Here is an 18,351-nt window from a genome sequence, read left to right as displayed (position 1 = left end):
TGAACTTTGGAGGGAATTATATTCATATTCAGCATAAAAAGATCACTTCTGGTAGAATTTGTTATCGACCTGGACTGGTCTTCACAAACCAGAGTTTAGCCTTCCCCTTGTAAAAATGATTTATTGGTATTATTGCAGTTTTATGAACAAATTGACACCGAATATTTCTTATTATCCTTATTATTGAGATAATCTTACCTTCAAATTTTCGCAAACATGTGAATTTATAAAATCGCTTTAAGATGTATGAGAAATACACAAGAGTTGTTAACACTGGTTAAAATATATACTAACGATTTAGGGCGGTGTATTTTTTTGTATATTCTGTCAATAAATTACTTTGTTTTATTTATTAAATTGTTATTCCACATTCGTTATCAAAAAATAAAATGCAAAATTAATTTAATTTTAATTTACACAGACACACCAGAGAAAATGTAATTATTTTGTATGGTTTTTGGTGAAAAGTCAAAATACAAAAAGTAAAGAAGAAAAAAGCAATAAATAAAAACAAAACAATATGTGTTTTTTTTTAGTTGCTTACATGTAGTTGTTGGTTCTCCTTGTTGGTTGGTTGTTTCTTCTTCTACCTATGATTTTCTTCACGTTGCTTTTGGTATTTCATTCGCATACAGCCACACAAATGCTAATGTCGTACACAAACACTCGCACACATGACGACTCACTTGTAAAATGACACCGTGTATAACACACTTTTTTTTTGATGGGATTTTTTTTCTTTTATGATTTTTCTACAATAGTTGTGAAGTATTTTTTCTTGGTTGTTTTAATTTTTCATAGAAATTAGTTCAAAAACTATATTTAAAATAACTTTTGTTCAATTTTTATGCTCACAATACACAGGTAGAGTTGTTTTTTGTTATATTAATACGTTTATTTTAACCACATTCTTTTAAATGCTCGCCATTTTATTGGTGTCGAGTTTTTTTTCTGACTTTATTTGTGTGGATTTACAACAAAAATGTATACATTACAGGAGAAACTTTTTTTTGGTTGTTTTTCTTTTTATAATTTGTGTGTAAATAATCGAATTGCACGTAAATCTTTTTCAATACGCGACGATTTTACACTCAAAAGATTTTTCGTTTATATTTATTGCTTTTTTTAAATTTAATTAAAACTACAGGCTAGAATTTACAAAATTAATTAAATTTTGTCGTTGGAATTTTTTTGTTCAGTATTTTCTTTCATCTACAATTAAAACGCGTAATACGCGACGATGTTCACAAAACTGACACACTGTTGCCAACATTTATATCTGACAAATTTGTTGCCAACTTATTAAAGCATAAATGTTGCCATTTCTACGAGGAGAAACACGCTAAACATTTAAGGCAACTCAAAAGACTACGAAAATCGCTAGAACGTATCTTTAAATTATCAAGTGAATTGTGTGAAGATAATTATTTTCTTTTGTAAAAAGAAAAATAAATTGAAACTTTAATAGTTTGATTTTTAATTTACACAATTAAAATTTAATCCTTATTGTTTTGCCATCCTATTTCAGTTTCAGCTAATAGATATATGTTATGAATTATGTACTAAATCCTCGCAAATTTTAAATATTTAAGGCGTATCTATGCAATTATTTTATATATACTTTACAGGACACATAAACTTTTGTTTTTAAGCCCTTCACCTTTGTGAAAAGGATATATATAAGTTTGTCATTCCGTTTGTAATTTCCACAATATAATTTTCCGACCCATATATACTCTGGATCCTGCTTTCGAGAAGTTTCCTATTTAAAATCAGCAAAATCAGTCCACAAATGGCTGAGATATGAGGAAAAAACCAGGACAACCTCGATTTTTGAACTATATCTGGATTAATAAGTCATTAATATAGACAATATGGATATATAATGATAGATATTTCAAAGACCTTTACAACGTCGTATATAAGAACATACTAAGTTGGACTTACAATGGGTCATAATTGGAAAAAAAATTTTTTAACCAGAATTTTTTTTTCAGCAAATAAAAAAAATTTAAAAAACAAAAATTATTTTAAAATTTAAAAAAAAAAATTAAATTTAAAAAAAATTTAAAAAAAAAATTTTTTAAAAAAAATTTTAATAGCAATTCGAAAAAAAATTTCCAAAAAATTAACAAAACAACTTTGGAAAAAAAAGTAAAATTTTTCAATACCTCGAGTGGTATATTGTCGGGACTAGCAGCTTTGTTGTTCTTGAGCTATTTTTACTTCATCGATAGTCGGTGGTGCTGTATCTCTTCTTGCTATATTTTTCTGATACAGCCAGCGGTCAGCTCGAGCCATTTCCCCACATATTTTTCGACATTGTTGTAACGATGTTCCAATTTAATGGTTTTCCTTAATTTTCTCCCATGTTGAGTCCCTGATCCACGGTGAAGTGTGGTGGGTGCTTGCGCCTGGTTTCAATTGCAGTTATGTTTTTCCAACTCGATTGTTGTTGATGTGATTCCAATTCTGTACATAGACGGCGTGTGAACTCTTGTGCAACTGATGTTTGTTGTAACCTGGTGATCGCTGTATATGTACTCTCCTCTGATTGCCTTTACGTCCATCAGGAATCCCAGAAACTTTCTGCTTATCATGAAGTGGTCGATCTGATTACTAGTAATACCATCTGGAGATTGCCATGTGTATTTATGTACATATACATAATGTATCTCGATGTGGAAATTTAGAACCACCAATGAATAATTGAATAATGCTAATGTGTTGTGCCGTATTATCCAATCCAATACTTATTAATTGTGTCGTTTCGTTGATAACGTATTTTTTCTGCTTCGACTTTTCAGGCCTGCAAGCAACCTCCGGTGATGCTGGAGGAACACATTTATTTTACTTAGGTTAGGGTTTGCTCCATTGCCTGAAAGCCTCCTCCTTTCTCCAGGCTTGGGACCGGCAGGCTAACGCCAGGCGGGGTTAGTCGTGTACTTATGGGTAAGTTTAATTGGAGACGTAATTGAGATGGACTGATATATTTATTGGCAGACAGACGCTTAATTAATTATTTTTTAAAACGCTACAATTTTCAATAAAATTAATGAATATTTTTAAAAATGTTGTCAAAGTTTTTAAATAACCTCATAGTTTATTACAGATATTCAATAGGCAACGAGTTTGATATATATTTGTCCCTCTTTTCAAACCACAACCATTTTGAGCTTTTCTTTTGTTATTTTTCTATTGCCATATTTCGGTTTTGAATATTGGAGTTAATTGTTAACATGTAAAATTATACAAGTTAACTTTAACGTTCATAAATTTCAAAATCAAACAAACAATGATGAAAATTTAAAAATCAAAAAATTAAATTACAAATAAAATCTTTTGAATTAAAATTATATGTGTAAAATTGCACAGAAATTGTGCAAAATTTCTATTTGAATGTGAGGTGATACCAAGTCGGGTAAATGTCGTTTTTTTGTAAACTATCAAAGTGAATACTCAACTGTGAAATATAATTTTGGTGAAATGTATGTGAAAAAATCGTGATAGTCGCGGTTTGCTAATATTTATCAGCCTTTTGCATATTCAGGTCAAATAATTTTTTTTTTTAGAATTAAGTCCCTAATTTTGTAAATCACGTCACCAAAGTGATATTTATGTGGAAAGCAAAAACAAAATTTCAAACATTTTAAAAAGTTGTTTTTGTTTTATATACAAATTCTGAACAGAATAAACGCACCAAAATTCAAGCATTGATTTGCCTTTCATAATTTGAAAATTTTGTATATCGTCCCCTCAATAAAACAGTAGCTTATAAGCAAATACACCATCAAAATTTGGTGAAATTCTACTTCACAAAGTGGGTCAAAAGATCAATTGATATATTACTTTTGTTCCTAATGTCTACTAACACAAAAATTTTAAACTCAATTATTTCGAAATGGCAAACAAATTATACACTATTGTTTTATTAAGGGGACGATATAAAACAGAAACTAATTTTTAAAATTTTTGAAGTTTCCACATAAATATCACTTTGGCGACGTGATTTACAAAATTAGGGCCTAAATGTTCGAATGTTCTTGTAATACCATAGAAATTGCCAAAAGTCACATTCGTGTAGTTAGTAAAGTCATAAACCATAAAATTAATTTATCTTTGTGTTTTAGCTAATTTTCTTACCGCAACGTTTAGTTTGGATATCGAAATGTAGATGGTATCTAAGTTATAAGGAAAATCGTAGTAGTGTTGCCACTTCATATAAAGAATGACAACACAGTGTGTCAGTAAAGCGGTGCAAAATTGCAAATAAAGATTTTTGTTTGAAAAATTCATCACATTTGGAGAAACTCACCATATTATTAATTTTTTTTTAAATATTAAAAATCCACCTAAAAAACCAGTGAAAAAATAATTAATTACACTAGTTTACAATAATATTATTGTTCATGATGTGAAATATATATGGATTTGTTAAACTTTTCAGCCATTTATTAAGAAAGAAAATACTTAAAAACATTAAAATTGGAACAAAAAATTAAAAATTAACAGTATTGTTTCTGGTTTTATAAATATTTTAATTTGTCTCCCTCAAGACACTTCAGCTATAAACTCCTAGCATATGCTGATATTTAAGTTTAAATTTTTTATACAGTGCCGGACTTAAATATTCACACAGCATACAGATTTATATTTAATCGTCCATATTTTTTAAACGAAGGACACAATATTCGTACGGGTTTCAACAAAAATATTTATTTACATATAACTTATTGAAATATATGGAAAAACAAAACATAACGTGGCACATTTTAGAAAAATAATTAACTAACGTTTCGAAGTTAGATTTTAAGGGGACAAAAATATTCACACAGTTTATAATTTTTAATAGGAAAATATTTTTTTTAAATAGTTTAATATTTTGTGGAGTAGTCTATATTTTTAATAATGACTTTTTTCAATCGTCTTGGCATTGAATCGACCAATTCAATATTTTGCTCCAATATTTTGCCTTTTTTGTAACAGGACTTCTTTATGTCTAACTAGCTGACCCGGTGCTCTTCGCCACCCCAATTAGAAGAAAGAAATAGTACTATTAAGTCTCCCGCTCACTCCGGTCGATATAATCTTTATTTCATGTTTCTAAATTCATTGGTGAAGAAATTACTAAAAGTACCATTCGAAAAAAGAAATAGTACCAAAAAGTCTACCCCTAGAATCCTAACTCACTTAGGACCATATATGTTTAATTTCATGTTTCTATGTCCATTGTTATAGAAATTTTAAAAAAAAGTTCCATTAGATTAATGAAAAAGTATCATGAAGTATCCCCTTGAATTTTCACTCACTTAGGACCATATATACTTGTAGTTTCCCACTCACTTGGGTCCATATAAGCTTTATTTCATGTTTCTAGGTTCATTGGTGAAGAAATTACAAAAAATACCATTAGATTAAAGAAAAAGTATCATGAAGTATCCCCTTGAATTTTCACTCACTTAGGACCATATATGCTTAATTTCATGTTTCTAAGACCATTAGAATATAGAAAAAGTACCAGAAACTCCACACTTGTGGTTTCCCACTCACTCGGTTCCATATAAGCTTTATTTCAGGTTTCTAGGTTCATTGGTGAAGAAATTTCAAAAAGTACCATTAGAATAAATAAAAAGTACCAAAAAGTCTCCCCCTAGAATTCTCACTCACTTAGGACCATGTATGCTTAATTTCATGTTTCTAAGTCCATTGTAATAGAAAATTCAAAAAGTACCATTAGAAGAATGAAAAAGTACCTATAGTTCAGTTCTCACATTTTGGTACCTAAATATAATCCCTTATTTCTAACACTAACTTCACTCAGATACATATCAGCTAACTTTAATGTCAATAAGTGAAATAATTTAAAATATTAAAAAGGTACCATTAGGAGAAAAGTACCAATTTCCCTTTTTCTCCTTGTACACCCCTCAAGTTTGAAATTTAATAATATTCAATTTTGCAAAAGCTGTTTATGCTACAGACATGTCTCAATCGATTAAAATCTGTGTTAATGTGCCCAATAATAAATATGTTTTAAAAAAAGTACCAAACTGTTTACCCGGATTTGGCCTAAAATACACCATGGCACTCGAGTTCCAAATAACAACCTGTTAGTTAATTTTTGTATGAATCCAGGAACCAATGTTAAAAAAATTATCAAAATCGGCTTAATAATTTGCAATAAAATGTATTTTCCCGATTTTATACCCTTTTTGGTAACTTTTTTATCCCCATTGCGGTGGTAAAATATTATTAAAATAATTTTCTGTATCGTGGTGGGAGAATATTCGAATGTCTATGAAAAAGTACCAAAAATAAACACAATTTTTATCCCTTAAGGGTTCGAATTTCCATAAAGTACCAAACCCATATTTTTTATTTTTTGATAAGTAAAGAATACGATTTAAATTTTGTTTCTATGTTTATTGGTTTAAGAGATACATAGGGTGCCATAAAAGTACCAAAAAGTATCAAAATTAGTTTTTACCCGTTTTCTCCCCTAAAAGGTTCGAATTTCGAAAAAGTACGAAACACCTGTCAGCTTATTTTTTAAATGGAGTAACATGCAATTTCAAGTTTTTTTGTATCTTTATTAGTTTTGAAGATATAAGATTACCGGATTTACCCGTTTTTACCCTTTTTTACCCCCTAAACGTTCGAATTTCCAAATTTTTTTTAACAAATAAATTACTACATTATATCTTATAAAGAAATAAACTGAAAAAAAGAAAATAAACGAAATGGGTTTTATTTTCTAACGGGAAAAATAAAACTCCTCAAATGTGTTTTATTTTATGACGGCTAATTAAAAGTACATATATTTTTAACAGTTTTATACGAATTCTGAAAAAGCACTTCAATACTAAAGGGCTACGGACCCCCATTTGAGAACCATTGCTATAGAGCATTATAAAATTTAATTTTAAATTTTTGTTTAATGTTTTATCAGAAAAAAACTAAAAGCAGCAAATCATTGGCAAATTGTCAAAAGTTGTATTCGTTTTTTAGTTATGCCGCAAACCAAAAAATTAATTTAGCCAATTTTGTCACCAGCTCGTTTATATTCGATAACGAAATGTAGATGGCATTTTTCCACAGTCGGTAACACAGTGTAAAAGTTAGAGTAACTTTTTATGTTGAATACTATTTTAGTCACCACATTTGGAGAAACTCAACACATCGTGCTGAAGAAATTCACCAAGCCACTGGAAAAACGATTATGTTTTTGTAAAATTTATTTAATTTATTAAAAAATAAATCATTTTTGTTAAACCATTTTAAATCATAATAAATTAAAAACAAAAACGATACCCAAGTTTGACTACTGTAACCGTAACCGTTACCTGAAATAAACGAAAATACCGTTACCTTGTTTTAATAATTATATATTATGAAATTGTTTAACATCATTGAGTTTATTAAAATCTACAGAAAAATATTATAACCTTTGTTAAATTGCACAGTGATACAAAAGTGAATGAAAAACATATGGTCGAGTACTCATGTAGCAATTGCCTTTGTCGGAGTCCAAAGAGTTCGGAAATAGTTATATATTGTAGGTTTTATGGATCACTTCGTTTAGTAATTTGTAATATAGTAATATAACGGTATTATATTGAAACTGATTTTAAAATAGTTTATTTTTTGGGAAGATATGTAAGACTTCAGTTGGGAAATTGCTTTCGTTACGTTGCACAGTCTAGAGAAAGTGACCAGGGGAACACCAGAAGTGGGGGTTTATCACCTCTACTGTGGCTAACGAGGCCTTTTGTAGAAATGTGTCGGTAGATAGTAGCTTATGCGTATGACTTTGAAATTTTGATTAAAGGGTAAATTTCTTCCTACTATCAGTTAGATCATGCAGGTACACTGGTGTGAACCCGGCTAAAACGGATTTCAGTATGCTTAGGTTGGGATGAGTTAAGCAAGATTTATTGAATAAGGCAAAGTACCTGGTTATTTATCTTGAAAGCTAATTATCTTGGAAAAGGAATACTCGGAAATAATTGGGGCTTGATATCGAATATTGTAAATTGGATTTACACATCAACCATTATGCCTATATATGAGTTTGGATAGAGAGTGGATGCCGTAAAACCGATGATCTGGCATTTTTATGGGGAGATAACCAAAAGATATCTAATGCGAAAAATCAATCCTGCAGTTACAAAATGGACTACTGGGTATCAAGGCCAGACTCAGAGCTTCGAATTAATGATTTAATTAAATTTGAGGTTAATTCACTATAATTTTAGCCATTCATTCTATAAATCCATTACCAAAATCAAACTTTGTAGCTGCATTTAAAGACTTTTACTTTATTTTGTTTCATACAGTTATGTTCTTGTTTAGCTTTTAATCATTTAAAAAATGAATTAAAAAATAATTTAATAATAAAAAGTCATTTTACAATAGATTGGAATTGGATTTGAGTTAAAGAAAAATTTAATTAATGATTCAACAAGGAATTAATCCAATAAAGAATGAATTCTTAATGTAATGAAGTCAATGCATTTGCTGAACTAAGGAATTAAGACAACGAATTAATTCTTGCTGAATGCTTTAATGGAATCGTTAAGGGAATATATTGTTACATTTTAACCTTTTCAAAACGTTGGTTTATTTCCTTTAAATAAACCGGATACTTTTGATTACAAATAAAGGCCGGTTAGTAGTTTGAAAATTGTAACAACTCTTTATTTATTTAAAATGTACAACAACAGAATTAAATAGTCACTCAATGTTTTTATACCCTACACCACCATAGTGGGGAGGGTATAATGCGTTTGTGCAGATGTTTGTAACGCCCAAAAATATTAGTCTAACACCCACCTAGGCTGGCTGGATGGATGTCCATGTAAACCTTGTGCGCAGAGTACAGGTCGCAATTTTGAAGATATTTCGATGAAATTTGGTACATATTATTTTTTCGGCTATTATACATATTATTCAATCGGTCCATTATTTCACCTACCCCCCATACAAATGTCCTTCCAAAATTGGACTTTATCGGTCATAAATGTTTAATTTATATATGTATCTCCACAAATTCCGCTCCAAATAAGTTTTATATACACAAAATTCATGTCACTAAATTTTGTTACGATCGGTTCATAATTAGTCATAGCTCCCATATAGACCCGCTTCCGAAAATCACTTTTACGTGCATAAATCGCTTAAAAATCTTGGTATACACACAAAATTCAACATAGTTAACTTTAATTTAGTCATAAATCACACGACCTAATTTCATGGTGATCGGTCCATAATTGGTCATAGCCCCCATAAAAAAAAATGTTTTTGCACTTTTACTTAGTGTAGGGTATTATATGGTCGGGCTTGACCGATCATACTTTCTTACTTGTTTTTATACACGTTTATAAATTCGCAGAAATACAGACACACTTTATAATGTACACGAATTCACTTGAAAAACACAGCACTCAGTTGATGTTTATTCGAAAAGCGTCTCTGATAAACTCACTAACGACTGCAACCTCTGCCACTGTTTATAACATACGCCATCTGTTGTGTACTTTCTATAATGTTCTTTAACTGAATATTCGAATATACGGTCGCAGCAAACAGCGTTGCCATACTTACGATCAATGGTTAACTGAAAGCTTTTATTCAATGTTAATAATGCCCACAGATATGTTAGAGGCACTGCTATTTGAAAGCATTATGCAACTTTTAAATCAGCCGTTAAAATCGTTATATTTGAATTCAAGTACAATTTCGTAACAATATTTAATTTTATTTAGAAAACTGAATAAGAATTAATTCTATGAAACCTTAGCAGCCTGAGAATTCTAGTGGGGTCAATTACAGGTCATTCCCCGATATGACAAGAATTAGTATATGGGACAATAGCAGTCTCGATTTTTATGTGTGGATATCGAGGAATTAGAAACAATAGAACATATATTTTGTTATTGCCCTATGATGCAGCGTCATAGTCTTATATGCCTGGGTAGTCGTTTCTACGGTAGACTTGATGACGTAACTGGGTGCACACTAGAGCAAATCATTAGGTTCACGAGGCATCAGATGGATGCGAGACAGAAGGGTGTAATAGCTTCTCCTTCCTTTTTCTATACTATATTTTCTCTCTTTCCATTATGTATTAAACAATAAAACTTAAATGGTTCATATGGTGTACTTAAAATTTAAATTCATAACTATATTTTTTTTAATATTGAAATTTAAAAATCTATAAATATTCTACCTAATATGAAGAAAGGACCTTGTCCCTTAAACGCTCTATTAAAAATAATAAAAATATCACTTTCAATAAAAAGGTTCAAAATACTTTAACAAATTATGAACAAGTTTTAATGAATGAATGAATGTATGAATTGAGTTGAAGTTGCTGAATCATCTTTTTACAATTTTATTTCATACGAGAACGAGTGTATAACCCAGATCAATGTTACTGATTTCAAGTGCATCAAGAAATTTGAACTGCATCATTAAAAATACTTAAAAATTGATTCAGCAATTGTGGTCGCTGGTGATGGCAGTGATGATGCAGATGACGATGGTTGGTGTTGATACAATAAGTAACAATTTAACAGCATAAATCAAAAATACGCATTTTATACATACATATGTACAGTATCGGTCAAAACATTGGATTGGATAAAATTCGTGTTATTATTGGTCAATTCACAATGTCATAATGTCCTAATACTCTATGAATCGGCGGCATGACTTAACCGACTCATAGGCGTTCGGCACAGGTCTCTGCTGGTTGGTTACGATAACACAATAAACATTGCATACAGAGTAGTATTATTTTACGACATCTTTTGCTTGAAAGCCAATAACATTTTTAAACCATTGTGAAATATTATAACATTATGACATGATAGGAGACCTTAGTTGTGTTCGCGTACTTGATAATTTGTACAAATTATCGCTGGAAGTTACGGGATTCCGTTCGTTTACTTTTAAAAACTTGTAACGAGAGAGCAAGAGAGTGTTAAAAGTGACAGTTCGTAGATAGAGAATATTGTTACGAAATTGTACTTGAATTCAAATATAACGATTTTAAGGGCTGATTTAAAAGTAGCATAATGCTTTCAAATAACAGTGCTGTTTTATTATTAAATAAAAGCTTTCAGTTGACCATTGATCGTAAGTTGGCAACGCTGTTTCAATTCGAATATTCATTTAAAGAACATTGTAGAAAGTACACCACAGATGGCGTATGATCTAGAATATTCGAACTTTGACAGTTAAAGAGCAATCTAGAGTGCAGATGGCAGTGTTATAAATAGTGGCAGAGGTTGCAGTCGTTAGTCAGTTTATCAGAGACGCTATTTGAATAAACATCAACTGAGTGCCTTAAAGTGTGCTGTATTTTTCAAGTGAATTCGTATACATTATAAAGTGTCTGTATTTCTGAGAATATACAAACGTATATTCTCAGAAATACAATATAAAAAAAACATTAAGTGACTATTTAATTCTGTTGTTGTTGTACATTTTAAATAAATAAAGAGTTGTTACAATTTTCAAACTACTAACCGGCTTTTATTTGCAATCAAAAGTATCCGGTTTATTTAAAGGAAATAAAGCAGCGTTTTGAAAAGGTTAAAACGTAACAATATGATATTTTTTGTCCAGTAAAAAATATCAACATAAAAAATATGTTTAAAACATATTGTTGCAAATGTAAACAAAACAAAAAAGTTTAAAATTAACACAATTTACAAGTCTTGCAATGAAAAGAAGTAAAATAACATAAAACAAACGTTTTAAATTGATTTATAATAAAATGCAATTTATTTTTACAAACTGCTGTTCGCGTACTTTTTTGGATATTTTTTTAAATTGAGAGTAAATGTATTTTTGGAAAGTACGCGATCACACTTATTATGAATTGAAAAATATTTTTTCCAATTTCAAAGAAAGTACAGATTTTAGAAACATCAAATGCACTCTAAAATAAAAATACATCCTCAGTATTAAAGAAGTGGCCACTTAAAATCTGTACGGATTAAAGCGAGCATAACTTTTAAATGAAACAACGTATGTTAACATTTTATACGTTGTTTCATTTAAGGTAATTTATTAAGCTTTAAAAAAAATATAATTGTAGGTTTATGTGTCTTTATTGCGAATAAATTTTCTGGTTTTTCTTCTTATGCCTCCCATTAATAGCTGCACAACTTTTCTTTCCACTTCTACCGTTATTTCAGCATATTTACTCCACTTTGTTTTCATCAAAATCTCGTTATTTACTGTACCTGCACTCTTTTTCAATTTACGTTTAACAATTTCCCAACTTTGCGCTTTTCCAAACTCTATTTTTATATATAATTCTGAAAATTCTTTAAAAACATGTCTGAAAAGCATGACTCTTCAAACGCAGCTGCGGATTGCCTGTCAAATTAATATTTTTGTTCAATTTGACGTATTCATATTTAAAGGCCACACAACCTCGAGCTGCCGAGACGTAAAAATTTTGATCTGATATCTGCCGAAAATCAGATTTTGGCTATCTTTTAACCCGACAAAGTCGGATTTTCTAGATATTTGTGCACAATTTTATCTCTAGCTTCATTTTCCATTGTGTCTACACTTTTTAAAACTAAACATAATGACTTGCAATTCATTGTAGAATAATGGTAGATTTGTTGTTAAAAACGTATATAAATCTTTTTCCACTTTGATAACAGGGGGCGTTGTTATAATTACTATAGTGCGTACGGATTTTAAGTGGCCACTTCTTTATTGACAACAAAATTTAGTTTCAGTATTTTTTATGATATTATTAAACAATTAAGATTCTATATTGTTGTCATTGCAATATGATTTAATTTGTTTGGATCTCGATGTACCAATTCCCGATTTACATTTATACATTTGCTGTACGCTTCCTCTCCTAAAATCCCCTGCACCAATTTGGATGTGTGTTTAGGATCACTTTTATGTTGAAATATCCATTGGTGGGGCATTTTATTTTTTTAAAAACAAATACAAACGGCGAAGCGTTTTGCTTGTCTGCAGAAACTCTCAGAGTCTCTGGCAGGAATCGAACCCGCAACCCTTGGATTGATAGTCCAGCACACTATCGTGTAGTCTATGGGGACACCTCATCATGAACAATGGGGTGGAGCCTCAAGGCCCCAAAATGGAGTATCTCCCATATTGGAAGTTCTTATAGTAGATTATAGGGCATCAACAAATCCTCTCCAGTTTACACGATCAGCTGCAAGTGATATGATATGGTTCCAAGATTTATTTGTCTTTTGACATTCCCTGATTGTTGAGCGTTTCCAGGTGGGCGACCGGGTTGGATATGGTCTTGGGCATTCCATTTATTGGTCTACAGAATAGGTATCCTATCCAAGTCCATTTGCGTCTAAGTATCTCCGTAGCAACAGGAGACATGTTCGAGATCACTATTTTATTTTCGGAGACAACTATTAATGAAAGTTTGTAGTCTGACTGCAGTTGAATATGCGTAGTATTGTCTATCTAGATATATGGCTAGAACGCCATTCCTTATATAAACTTTTGAATGCCACTCTCGCCTTATTTATCCATTTGTTTATATCGTCTTTAAAGCCAGATGCTCTTAGAATACTTCCGAGGTAAGAAATGATTCGACGTCATCGATTGCCTCAATATACAATGTAAGGGAGATGTGTTCGTTGAACCGATACGCATTATTTTGGTCTCTTCGATATTAATTTTCAAACCCACTGATATTGTGTTGGCAGCGAGATTTTTGAGTTGATCCTCGATATCGGAGAAACGATAATAACCTATATCGTTGAGCTATTGATTTAAATTTCATCGAATACCACGGGGTAGTCGATATTAGTTTGTCCCACAACAGAATCGGGAAAAGTGTAGTTGACAGAACACAGCCTTGTTATACGCCACAGGTAAATTGTAAAGTTTGACTCCCATGTCCATTAAAATTGACTACAGACTCTGAATCTGTGTATAACTCCTTGATTATGTTTATTATCTTTTTCGGTATTCCTTTCATAGTGGGCGCTCTCCAAATAGCACTATGAGACACCGTGTCAAAAGCTACAAAGATTGTTCGATAATTATGTTATGGAACTTTTCGTATCATAATTTTTTGTTTTTAAAAACAAACAAATTTCTATTCCCTATAGAAATAGTAAAGAAGCATTTTTTTCAATGTGTTTTGACCGACACTGTATGTATAATGTATATTATTTAGAATACCTACAAGTGATTTGAATGCAATTTTTATAGAATGAATATAAGAGACCACAGGGCTTCATAAATCCATATTCATACAATTATTATATATTAAAAAAATCTCTTTCAAATGTGTATCGCGGTTGCCAGATTTTAAAAATATTATTCGAAAATTATGCATTAGGCGATAGAAGCGGCGATTAGAGAACATTAAAAATGTATAACACGAATTTCGGTCAGCTGTTCCGTTCCGTTAAGGATACATCGGCTAACCTAGACTTTAGTGTGCCCTTCGGACAATGATATTGTGCGGTTTTATTTATGCCCATTTAGATCAAGGTGCACTGTTCTATGATGTTCTGTCTAATTATAACTCCGACGATTTAACTGTGGCAGCACTACATCGCGATGCATCGGTGGGGTGTGCCAAACCTGTCAACGTGTCTAAGATTAATGTGGGTACACGCCTTGAAGGCCTAACCTATCGGTGGTCTTAACATTGAATAGAATCAATGCGACTATCAAAGCAATTGTGTGACTTGCAAGGAATACACAACTGGAAACTTCTCGTACATTGACTGCACAGATCAATTCACAAATCCCTTTAGCTAATTAGCTAGTCAATCTTCACCGAGAACCAATCCCAACTATCAGTATATCTCGAATGTCACCACTCCAATACGTTTCCTGAGCACTGAGCCAATTGTTATCTGCTACTTTTAATGGCCTTGTTGTTTCGGCAACAGCAACCTAGTAAGATACAATTGGTAGCCCGAAATTTGTCACTAGCCCAAATATCAGTCCTTTAACCACAGCGTGCTCACCTAAGTGACCTCCAGACAGGACAAAGTCCTGGGTCCCGCTGTACTATATAAATACTCTAGTCAGCTGTAAATTTAAACAAAATGAGGTCCGTGCACATCGGAAACCCTGTTTCGCTCCATATTTGCCTTTGAAGCATAACATCAAGGTATGGAATTTCAACAAGATGTACAACCATGCCCCAAAGGACTACCAATCCTGACAGTATCATCGATTTATCTACCTTATGACGAGGTGGAAATTATCTTAGGGCAGAGCTTGCATGAGACATTTCAATAAAACGAAAAGAGAGAACGATTCACGGAACTAGTATAACCAATCATCGTCACACTTTCAGGAGTGAAATCAGTAGAGAGAAGAGTATTAATAAGAGCTTTAATGGCATCTATTCCTGAAGCCAGTCAAGAGTCGAAACTGAACACATTTCCCCTTGAAGTTCCCGTAGTTCCTATAAGGAGCATAGGGCCATAAAAAATGTATTCTATTCTGATTTGTCTGATGCAAGTATTTTTATCTCGTTCCAGCCCTTGCGTTGTTTGGTAGCTTCAATTTCGATTTGGCGACGCCAGGTGTGTGATTGTCTTCCTTTTCTACGGCTTCCTTGCGGGTTCCACTCAATAGATTGTCTTGTGACATCGTCAACGGGCTTTCATAAAGTATGCCCTAGCCAGCACCATTTTCTTTTTCGGATCTCGACATGTACAGGGTTTTGGGAGAATATTTTTGAAATTCTCCGCAGTCATCGATTTATGAAGACCTGTAACGAGTTAACATCCTTCTGGGCTGCATTCCACGATTCACATCCATAAAGAAGGAATGATTTTATGCAGGAATTAAATATGTTTGTTTATCTTGGTTCTTTTCGAAATATTTGCTGATCGCCATATGGTGTTTAAGATACCAAAAGACAGTTTACCAGTTTTTGTTCGATTTCTTACGTAGTTTGCAGAACCACCTTTTATAGTCAGAAGACTTCCGAGATAGCAGAACGTTGATACGTCTTCAATATTCTTCTAGTCTATTGCGAATGCTCTACTGTTAGAAGCATTAATTCTTATTGCCTTAGTCTTGGCAATATTTATCTTTAGACCAGCCTTAGCTGCTTCCGTTTGTACTGTATTGATCTTAGACTGCATATCATTGAAGTTGTGAGATAGTAGACATATGTCGTCGGCATAGTCGAGATCTTCTAGCCTTCTGTTGAATCCCAAAGTTATTCCCCTCTGTTCACACGAGGCTCTTCTCATTATGTTGTCCAGGACGATATTAAAAAGTAGGGGCGACAGAACATAGCCTTGTCTCACTCCAGTTTTAATCCTGAATGTGTCACTAATACAGCCATCATGAAGAATTCAATTATTTTTGTTGAGCGCATTTGCATGCTAATTGTCAGGCATGCAAGGCTCTTACTTTCAACATGGTAATGTCGAAATGACTATCGAATTGTATACATTCCTTAACCCAGCTTGGATATCACCATGTCGATCTAAAATGGATCAAGTGATATGAAGGCATCCATGGTAATGACTTTGATTACGAACATTGCTGCAACAAACGGGTTATTCATCGATGAATCTGTGGCTTGCAGTGAATATGGTTTTAAATTATACTGAATTAAGTGAACTGAATGCTGCAGTCACGCCAAACGCATGTTGTCTATATCAAATCATGGGTTACTCCAAAGATATTAAATTCTGAAGGCTCCCCATGGAGAATAAATATACTCGTATCCGTATATTCGAAATCTATGCACCAGGAAACGTGCCAGGTGGGTAGGTTTCAGAGGAGAAAAAAGAGACGATACTCCTCTTTTATTTTCTGCAATGTCTAGACGATCTACCTAAGAAGGATAGATTGCTTAAACAATTTTTCCTTTATTGTTAAATCAATAATTTTTACTGGGTTTAATCGATTATTCTCAATTTTCCCTCAAACAAACACTACTCTGATGATCAGTTAATAACCCCGATCTGGCATTGTTGTTGAAAATAATTCATAAAAAATACTTAAAATTCCAACGCGTGTGTGGTGTTCACTCAAGTAACACTTTATCATTTAGGGAAATAATGAGTTGGCAAAATTTCTAAACAATTGAACTTGTATTCTGTACCCTCAAATTGGGTGATCACAGATCATCACGCACCACAATAAATACACTCGCAGACACACCTCAGCTCATCTTAACTTAACTGTGAGTGAATGTATACAACACCAACAACTCTCTACAAAACAATAAGAAGAAAAACGAAGGTGATGAATTGTTTAATACTCGTTTTGTGTGTGATCAAACTTACAGAAATATTAATTTACAAGAGGTGCAATCCATACACCTTCATACATACAGACATGCACTCCTGCAGTGTCACTTTTAACCAATGACACCAACTGTTTAACCACTACTGTCATAATTGACAGTAACTCCTTTATTGTTGAGTTGATAAGGAAATCTTTAAGCAAGATCACGTTTTCGTTAATAATAAACACACATGATTGGGCATCATTTACTCTTAGAAAGAAGGGTTTCCATTTCATTGTTTTTTATTTTATTTTGTACAAATACTTGTTTAATAATAAATATTTTGTAAATTTGTGTAAAGTCATCATTAAGACGTAAATACTCGTACATATGTACATATAAATATCGAGGCAAATTACAAACATTCGGACGTGCCTGTCTTTGAATCTTCAATAAATTGTATTCGACCAAATGAGCCAACTTGTTAATGACAGGGCGTCAAAATATTATACCTTTTGCGATGATGAATCACTTTGTAAATTTCCATTTCTTTTTTGTTAATTCTTAATTTTATCTTGTTAGCCATTATTATGTACATTTATTCTGATAAGTATTCTGTATGTTATGGGGGGAAGTTTAATATACATGATCCCTTTAGGAGCTTGAGAGGAAGAGAATCTAATTTTATTAGAGCTATTTTACAATTATTTTTATTAGTTTAAAGGGTTTTATGCTGTGTTGCCACTTTATGTGTAATTATACATATTGTGTGTAATTTTAACTTTTATGTGTAGCCCATGTGTAATTGAATGCATGTGTAATCCATGTGTAATTTTATATTCCAATTATATCTAAAAAATATGTGGTCAATATATGTCTTTTATCTTTATTTTGGATTTTTATTGAATACATGATTCATGGATTATTCAATGAATATTTAAAAATATGTACCTTTAAAATATGTACCTTCATATTTATTATATTATATGTTTTGTTACTCAGTATATTGGAATTAGATGAAGATATGAAGCAAGTTTTAACCAAATTAACATAGAGGTTTGCAGATAAATACGATAACAAATGGACGTTTGAGATAGTTTGAT

The 18,351-nt window shown here is 31.9% G+C and overlaps 1 protein-coding gene across 1 annotated transcript in view; it reads right to left on the bottom strand.

The window, feature by feature from the left end:
* Hipk (Homeodomain interacting protein kinase) overlaps positions 1 to 1,283 on the bottom strand; it is a 182,893-nt gene extending 181,610 nt beyond the window's left edge. Inside the window, exon 1 of the mRNA XM_065502853.1 lies at positions 545 to 1,283. The gene's annotated coding sequence lies outside the window, so the exon portion shown is untranslated. The remainder of the gene's footprint in view (positions 1 to 544) is intronic.
* Positions 1,284 to 18,351: the final 17,068 nt, after the last annotated feature.

Source organism: Calliphora vicina, chromosome 3 (assembly GCF_958450345.1).
Source record: "Calliphora vicina chromosome 3, idCalVici1.1, whole genome shotgun sequence".
Lineage (NCBI taxonomy): Eukaryota > Metazoa > Arthropoda > Insecta > Diptera > Calliphoridae > Calliphora > Calliphora vicina.
This window is presented reverse-complemented; position numbering and strand designations above follow the sequence as displayed.